This window comes from Sinocyclocheilus grahami, unplaced genomic scaffold, assembly GCF_001515645.1.
Source record: "Sinocyclocheilus grahami isolate Dianchi unplaced genomic scaffold, SAMN03320097.WGS_v1.1 scaffold1959.1, whole genome shotgun sequence".
Classification (NCBI taxonomy): domain Eukaryota; kingdom Metazoa; phylum Chordata; class Actinopteri; order Cypriniformes; family Cyprinidae; genus Sinocyclocheilus; species Sinocyclocheilus grahami.
In genome coordinates this window covers 15,465-25,624 of record NW_015507138.1, presented here as the reverse complement: position 1 = coordinate 25,624, position 10,160 = coordinate 15,465, and positions in this window count along the sequence as shown.

The window sequence follows — 10,160 nt, the reverse complement described above, 5'->3', positions numbered from 1 at the left end:
TACTAGCATGTTGTTAACATTATTAACATTTTACTAGCACGTTGTTATCATGATTAGCAAGTTACTAGCATGTTGTTAACATGTTTCTAGCACGTTGTTAACATTATTAGCAAGATACTAGCATGTTGTTAGCATGGTTAACATTATTAACATTTTACTAGCATGCTGTTAGCATGGTTAGCAAGTTACTAGCATGCTGTTAGCATGTTACCATCATGATTAGCAAGTTACTAGCATGTTTCTAGCATGATTCTATTATGATTAGCATGCTACAATCATGTTGTTAACATGTTTAACAAGTTACTAACATGTTGCTAACATGCTTCTAGCATGATTAGCATGTTACATCATGTTTCTAGCATGTTAACATATTTTACATGTTACTAGCATGCTTCTAGCATTATTAGCATGTTACTAGCATGTTGTTAACATGATTAGCATGTTACTAGCATGTTTCTAGCATGATTGCCATGTTGTTAACATGATTAGCATGTTACTAGCATGTTGCTAGCAAGTTTCTAGTATGATTTTAACGTGATTTATTGCATATTGCTAACACGAATTGTTTAAAATCAGCTGATTTGGCAAAAAGCCAGCTAAAAACCAGTTAAAACCGGCCTAGGGTAGTTGTCTAATCTTAGCTGGTTTAAGCTCGGTTGTTCTTAGGCTGGTTTTATCAGCGTTGTTCAGCGGGGAGTTGTTAAGCTTAAAAACACCACACGTCTCAATGCAAGTCTATGGGATTTCTGCTGGTTTTGATAGCCTGGTTTACGAAAACCGGAAGTCAGATCAGTTAGAAAAGCCAGAGCTACTAGCTTCAGACCCGTCTCAAGCTCTGACCCGAGTTTGGTGGTCGCAGGAGGAGACGCAGCTCAAATGTTGGCTCAGAATTAGAAGAAGATGATTAAATAGTAGATCTTTCTCAAGCCAGCTTAACTACAGCAGATGACCCCTGACCCCTGACCCCTGACCTCTGTGGCAGGTCAGAACGCGTCCTGTAGCGCTCTCTGAGAGCCGTGCGGTGGTCTGGCGTGTGTCCATCAGCAGACGCGTCTGGAGCCTGCGGAGACAAAACCAAACCAGAATCTGAACCTGGCTCTATCTGATGTTCATGTGCTGGTAATGTATGCAAATTAGATGATGCCTCATTTGCATATTTAAACAGAACAGTTCAGAAAACTTGTAATACAAAGAATGCTTGCAATTCTTATAATAATAGAAGATCAATAATCGGAGCTAGAATGAAAATGTAAAGGGAAGTATACCGAATTCCTATTGATAACAAATGTAACAATGAGAAATACATATATCTGTGAGCTTCAGGAGTGCATACACTATATCTATAATATAATATAATAATATTCACCTGGTTGCGCCTCTGAGCATACTTCTGCTTCAATGTTTCGATTCTTTCGTCGAGATCAGAGTCAGAGTCGTGCTTCATGTTCTTTTCAAAACAGCCGCAGCTCGTCTCCAGGAAACACTTAACCGGCACCGGAAGTGAGCGCTCTGCACTCGCGCGTCAAAATAAAAGTCACCACCAGATTATATCATTCTAATCTTCAAACTAGCGATTTTATTCGCATTCTATCCTGCATAATAATATCATTATTCTAACATTAAAATCCGCTTCTTTGCTCGTCTCCAGGAAACACTTAACCGGCACCGGAAGTGAGCGCTCTGCACTCGCGCGTCAAAATAAAAGTCACCACAATATTATATCATTCTTATCTTCAAACTAGCGATTTTATTCGCATTCTATCCTGCATAATAATATAATTATTCTAACATTAAAATCCGCTTCTTTGTTCCTTAGGGTTAAAATAAATACATAATAAAAAAGTAAATTTAATCAACTAACTAAATAAATTCAATTTAAAAAATAATTAACATAAATAATAATTGAACCTCTTTATAAATAATATAAATAATTACGGTTTGTAATTGTGTAAATTAAATTATATACATTTATTACAATAAATATTTTTAAATAAATATTAACTAAGTAAATAATAATATTCACCTGGTTGCGCCTCTGAGCATACTTCTGCTTCAATGTTTCGATTCTTTCGTCGAGATCAGAGTCAGAGTCGTGCTTCATGTTCTTTTCAAAACAGCCGCAGCTCGTCTCCAGGAAACACTTAACCGGCACCGGAAGTGAGCGCTCTGCACTCGCGCGTCAAAATAAAAGTCACCACAATATTATATCATTCTTATCTTCAAACTAGCGATTTTATTCGCATTCTATCCTGCATAATAATATAATTATTCTAACATTAAAATCCGCTTCTTTGTTCCTTAGGGTTAAAATAAATACATAATAAAAAAGTAAATTTAATCAACTAACTAAATAAATTCAATTTAAAAAATAATTAACATAAATAATAATTGAACCTTTTTATAAATAATATAAATAATTACGGTTTGTAATTGTGTAAATTAAATTATATACATTTATTACAATAAATATTTTTTAATAAATATTAACTAAGTAAACTAAAACATTTGAAAAAATATGAACATGAATAAATCTGATTTATTTTTTTGGACACAGACACACACACACACACACTCACACACTCACACACACACAGACACACTCACACTCACACTCACAGACACACACTTACAGACACACACACTCACAGACACACACACACACACACTCTTACAGATACACACACACTCACACTCACAGACACTCACACGTACAGACACACAGACACTCACACTTACAGACACACAGACACAGACAGACACACACTCACTCACACTCACACACACTCACACACACTCTTACAGACACACACACACACACACAGACACACACACTCACACTCACAGACACTCACACACACACACTTTCTTACAGACACACACACACACTCTTACAGACACACACACTCACACACACACACCCTCACTCACACTCACACACACACACACACACACACACAGACACACACACAGACACTCACACTTACAGACATATCTTTCAATCGTATCTGAGAACAGATTAAGGCTTGCTGCCAAACGTGAATCCATCAGGAGGGCGAGTAGAAGGAGCATCGAAGCTCAAAGATGCTTTATCCGTACTCTGAGGGCCTTTAAATGCTGTTGGAGCAGGTTGTTTGGCAGGAAGAAAACTAAACCTAAATGCAGGTTCAGGTGCATTTTATATTTGGCTTTGACTCCTCCTCACAGTCGATGCAACAGCTAGACGTGCCTTCATTTCTCATCATGCAGTTGGGACAATCCCACTGCCCATCTTTTTTGGCAAAACCTATAAGCGGTGTCACAGGTGCATCAGCTTTAGGAGGCACAAATGAGGAAGAAAGTGTCACGACACGGTGTGTGGAGGCAGGCAGGACAACAAGGATTCCAATAATGACTTTTAATGTAGACACAACAAGGCAGATTCAGGTAGGTGAGACACACACACTCAGGGTAACATTCACAATAACCGACAAACTAGAATACAAGAGACAGGAACTGATATAGGGCAGATAACGAGGGGCAGACAGGTGAGCACAATGAGGGGATTAACTAATAATGAGAACGAGAACAACTAAATAAGGACACAGAGGGAGAAACTACGATCAACAGTCCACAGGGGTGTGACAGATCGTCCCCCTCCCAGAAGGCGCGTCCTCGCGCAGTGGAGACAGAGGGAGGGACAGAGGGGGACTTAGGAGGACTTACCTTTGTCCTAGGAGGACAAAGGAGTGGATGTGGGATGGTGACAGGGGAAGGCAAAGGGCTGGCAGGAAGACATGACAGGTGGAGGCTCCGGCAGAGGACAGAAATCCGGGAGGAGGCCGGCAGACAGAGACCAGGGGGGCGACGAAGGAGGGAGGAGCCAGGGAGGAGACAGGAGGGACCCAGAGCAGGAGGAGCTCAGCAGGACCCAGGCCACAGCCATAACAGCGGCCCACGCTGGAGCCGACGTTGGGAGGAGCCATGGAGGAGGGATAGCTGCCGACTCCAGGGGGCCGACCAATGGCGGCGGAGTAGGTGGAGGAGGAGCCCGAGGCAGAGACGGAGGGGGGAGGAAGGATGCCGGGGGGACAGAGCGACGAGGCGCAGCCAGAGGAGAGGAGTCCAGAGGCGATGGCGGGTCGACGCCTGACCAAGGCGGAGCCGGAGGGATGAGGGAGCCCGGTGGAGCTGGTGGAGCTGATGGATCGATGGGTGACAGTGGAGGCAAGGGAGCTAGGAGCCGAGGTGGAGCCACTTGGTCTACGGACCGAGGCGGAGTCCCGGCTTCGGAGGTTGGAGGCGGAGGTGAGGGAGACTCCGATCATGGTAACGCTGGAGGATGGCAGTCCCGCGGGGCTTGCACCGCAATAATAGTGGGCTGAGGGCGAGCAGAGGGGCTGCCAGCTGACACCAGTGGAGGAGGCTGGAGCGGGTGGGAGGACGGGCATCTTTGAGGAGCGGGCACTGGAGAGAGCTCTTGGGCTGGAGTCCTTCCTGGGCAGAACTGGGGATCGGGAGCCATTCCTAGGCTCGACAGGGGACCGGGAGCCCTTCCTGGGCTGAACTGGGGATCAGGAGCCCTTCCTGGGCTTAACGAGAAATCAGGAGCCCTTCCTGGGCTGAACTGGAGATCGGGAGCCAGTCCTAGGCTCCACAGGGGATCTGGGGCCATTCCTAGGCTCCACAGGGGATCGGGAGCCATTCCTAGGCTAAACTGAGGATTCCGAGGTCTTTCCTCCTCGTTTTGACACTGAATTCCCTCCATGGTCCGCTCACCCGCAGCCGTGATGCCGGAGTCAGAGCTCCCCTCCGCACTCTCCTCGTCTACGGCTTGCACCTCCGTGATGGGCACTGTGCCGGCTCTCGCACCTGGTCTGACGTGTTGGGCTCAATATCCGAGGTGATGCTCTTCTCAGGCGCAGGGCTTCGCTCCGGCTCTTGGATCGCGGCGGGAAATGGCTCTCCTAGGCTCGACAGGGGACCGGGAGCCCTTCCTGGGCTGAACTGGGGATCAGGAGCCCTTCCTGGGCTTAACGAGAAATCAGGAGCCCTTCCTGGGCTGAACTGGAGATCGGGAGCCAGTCCTAGGCTCCACAGGGGATCTGGGGCCATTCCTAGGCTCCACAGGGGATCGGGAGCCATTCCTAGGCTAAACTGAGGATTCCGAGGTCTTTCCTCCTCGTTTTGACACTGAATTCCCTCCATGGTCCGCTCACCCGCAGCCGTGATGCCGGAGTCAGAGCTCCCCTCCGCACTCTCCTCGTCTACGGCTTGCACCTCCGTGATGGGCACTGTGCCCGCTCTCGCACCTGGTCTGACGTGTTGGGCTCAATATCCGAGGTGATGCTCTTCTCAGGCGCAGGGCTTCGCTCCGGCTCTTGGATCGCGGCGGGAAATGGCTCTCCGTCAGCGGTGGGCTCAGGCTTATGCTCCGTACCGCGGGGAGATGGTGGGTTAGGCTCAGGGTCCTGAGTGGGGCTGGTGTGGTCGTCAGTGATGCCCACGGTTAGCTGGGACTTGCAGGACGCCAGCACCCACTCGACGAATGTGGTGAAGCTCTCTCGAGGACCTTCCCCGGGCAACTGCGCTCGTGTGGTGGCATTAAGTCCAACCTGATAGAACGTGCAGAGGCAGTTGTCCGGGTAGTGCGTGAGGTGAGCCAGGGACAGAAAGTCGTTTGTGTGGTCCTCAAGAGAGCATTCCCCCTGCTCCAGCGGGAGGATTTTGAATGCGGGGTAATCCATAATAAAAAATAAAAACTGACAAAAACCGGAAAAACAAACGAGGGGAAAGACGACGCTATACTTGCTTTGGGTCGGTTATTCTGTCATGGTCACGGTGTGTGGAGGCAGGTAGGATGACGAGGATGACAAGGATTCAAATAAGGATATTTAATGTAGAGACAACAAGGCAGATTCGGGTAGATGAGAGACACACACACACTCGGGGTAACATTCACAATAACCGACAATACTAGAATACACGAGACAGGAACTTATAGGGCAGATAACGAGGGGCAGACAGGTGAGCACACTGAGGATAATTAACTAATGATTGAACGGACTAAACCAACAAAAGGGGAAGAAACCACAACAAACAGTCCACAGGGGTGTTACACATATAATATATAAATAAAAATCATATTTAAATTATGCAAGCAGAATTCAATTTCGCTGTAAAAAGAAACAGAGTGTCTATTTACTCAAAGTGCAAAAAGCCCAATTTATTGGCAGAGGCTATTTACAGTAACTCCGCCCATCAGAGCCCGGCTGCGATAAACAGCACTGCAAAAGACAGCTGTTTATCTGCAGAAACAGTGGTGAGTTTTAAACCGTAAAATGCGAAGGTAATGCCTTCAGAGTGTTGACGCGATCGACCCGAGTTCGAATCCGCCTTTTGCCAAACTTGTCCTTATCCTTTTCCCATCACATATCAGATCGGAAAGTTTTCTGCAGGTTATATAAAGTTAAATTTAAGACTTTTTACGGACCAATATGTTCTCTAAATGTAAATGCTTTAACAATTAGTTGTATTAGCAACACTTCAAACCAGTTTTATTATAGAATGATTGAGATGCTATTAGTTTTTATTAATATTTTGAATTTGTTTTTATTTTTATTTTGTCTGTTTTCATTTTAAAGTATTAGTGATTTTTTTTGTTTGCTTTTTATTATTTTATTTTAAATAAGTCTGCATTGTATTTTTCGGTTCCTTTTATTCAGTGTAGATAGATACTGAAATCTAATTTTGTGATCATTTGTATGACTGCTTTTTGCAAATTTGAAGGTATCATGTATTATTGTTAAATGCAAAATAAACGGCATGATGGAAACTGAAGTAGATCTGTCATTGTTTGGATGATTTGATTTAAAAAAAATGTAAAATAATGTAAAAAAATAATAATTTTGTCTTTCTCTTTATTTATTCCTTCCCTTTCTATCTTATTTGAACAATGCCTAAAACTTGGTATTACAAGCACTTATGTGTCTGTTTGCCTCTTTAAGAAGAATCGCTTTATGCATTCCCCAATTGTAAGTCGCTTTGGATAAAAGCGTCTGTAAAATGAACTAAATGAAAATTTATTTGTGGATTGATCTGTCACAGACCAGTCATCGGTTTATTAGAAAGTGGATACTAAATATATCTCTTCTCATGGATGTGTGTCTGTCTGATGAAGAACTGATGTCGCACCTGCATGTGTCCGTCTGACGTCTGATTGGCTCATTATGTTGGTTTGTCATCATCTGTCATCCAGCCAAACAGCCTGACATCGTTAAACCCGTCAAGACCGAGATTTTGGCACGGCTGCGTCTCACACCTCTTGTTTGATTGTTCTTTCTCATTTCTCCTCCTCACCTTGAGAAACCGACAGCAAGCCTCTGAGTAACAATGCAGGAAACTTTTCTTTCGCACAAATTGGCTTCCAGTAAATTGATTTGTCTGTTTTGGAAATAAGCTCTAAATGAGAAGTCTGGCGAGCCCTTGGTGGTCTGATATCTGATCGCTGTCTTGTTATTACAAACTACATATACGCACTCTAGAAATGGGGAATAACAATTACTCTGACCGTAAAAGCACTTATGAACTTCTCTGGTCCCTCGTTTTTCTCCAGCCATCTGTGGCATGGAACACGTCAGCTCCTCTGACGATAATATGACTCCACTACAACTCTTATTTTCAATCAATAAGGAGAATCTAACCGGTCCCAGGACAGAGCCCTGCAGGATTCCACCGTTCTTCCATCGAGCGAGTCAATCCGCCTGCGCTTTGATAGGCCAGCGGGGAGAACATGACATTTTGCGATGCAATTGTTTTGTGGTTATGGCTGCACAATGTGTTTATTCATTTCAGGAGAATGAGAAGAGGTCGTCTCTTTAAAGCCCTTCAGATGCTCACAGCAGTGTCACGCATGAGCTGAAGATACTCCATGCTTCTTCTTTGAAAATGTGCACTTATTTTCCCTTGTTTTATTCTGTTGGAGCTCTCTAGAGGAGTTCCACTGTTTGCACACTGTAAAAGATGTTAGATTTATGGTAAATACTGCATTTCGATGTGAATTATATGGTGCACTCTTAAAAATAAAGGCTCTTTATTGGCATTGATGGATGAACTTTTAACATCCGTGGAATCTTTCCATTGCACAAGCGCTCTTTATAGTGGAAAATGTTCTTTAGATTGAGGAAAAATGGTTATTTAAGAACTAGTTGTTGAAAGGTTCTTCGGAGAACCAAAAATGTCCGGTGAAAAACACCCTTTTGGAACCTTTGGAAGAGAGTGATGTTTAAATATGCAAATTATGCATTATTTAATCAAACATGCACTAATTTGCATACATTTCCAGCACAAAAATCTGAACATTAGATAAAGCCAGGTTCAAATTCTTGTTCAAATTCTTCTTTGATTTTGTTGACATATTAAGAGTTTTTTCCAGAGCGGATTGAGGATTTCTCTTTTCATCGCTCCATAAATCAGAAAATACTGTCAACAGACGGAAAACAAACACATTTCACCATGTTTTCAGGAGTAAAATGTTGTATAAATCAGTGTGAGTGAAATATGAACAAACCTACAGAATATAGAGAGGAATAAAGCTGTAAAGTTCGGTGTTTGTAAGAGAAAAACTCTTTAAAGATTGAAATCTACAGACGCGGATAGATAAAGTGCAATAAAAGAAACACTTAAATGTGTATTGTGGATGTTTTCTTTCCACTCGTCTGAAAGAAGAGACTTGATATGGAAGCACAATAGCACTCAAAACTGACGAGTGCATGAAGAAAACAAGACGTGACTGCATTCATGTGTGTTCTTATATCACAACAACACCTAATATGTTTTTATCTGCAAATAGATAAAGAATAAACTTGAAGAACACATTCTAGTTATTGTCCACACCATCGATCCCTTTAACTCACTACAGCTTGTCTTTAATGTGCAAGTTATTAACTCTATAAATCTCTTAAAAAGCAAATAGTCAGTGAGACGGTCAGACACACAAATGAGTGATGCCTTCTGAACGATGATAATTGAATAAGGTTTCAACTAATAAAACCCAATTATGAATATACCCACGGCCACAGTTGGCTGAAGGTCTCCGGTGCACGGGAGGCAAGTCATAAATGAGCTGAGTAAAGCCCTGTGGAAGTGGAAAAAGGTGAATGTCACATGGGTCTGGTCTCTGCTCAGCTGCCGGTAACACCGTAATCCACTGTGTAATTCGTTATTGATGCATCAAAGACAAAACACTGGAAACACGGTCAGCGGCGGAACCAGTGCGTCCAATCTGCGATAGATTAACCAGCTCCAGTAGCGTGCTGAATCTATATATTACTCTAATCTTGATTTCAAAGTGATTTGTGCCACTGGTCAAAACATCAACATCATTGTGCTGATTGTCTGAAACAGGTGCATGTGTTATTCCACCTCTCTGATGTCCAGCGAGGCTGTGCTGGTTATATATAGTCTCAGTGATTTCCTTTGCACCTTTTTCTCTTGCCATTACATAAATGCAGGACACAGACAAACCACGCACCTTTATATTTAGACACTGAACCCCCTGCAATTGAGCAGACCAGTAAACAGAATAAAAAACATGCGACATGTTCCCTTGGAAAGTGGAAAGTTACACGATTGTTGTGGGTTAAAAATGTCAAGACATTTTTGTTGCAGCCTAAGTTGTTTCTGTCCCTATATATGTAAAACGTTAATGTTGGTTTAACCTAAAAATTATGTAACCTGGACACTCACACACACTCTCTCTCTCACACACACACACACACACACACTTGTTCACACTCGCTCACTCACACACTCTCTCTCACACACACACACACACTTGCTCACACTCACACACTCTCTCACTCACACTCACTCACTCACACTCACACACTCTCACACTCACTCTCACTCACTCACACACAAACACACACACACACACACTTGCTCACACTCTCTCACTCACACTCACTCACTCACACACACACTCACACACTCTCACACTCACTCTCACTCACTCACGCACACACACCCACACTCACACTCGCTCACTCACACACACACACTCACACTCACCCACACACTCTGTCTCACACACACACACACACAGTCACACACACTCACACACTCTCTCACACACACTCACACACACACACACACACACACTCTCACACTCACACACACACACA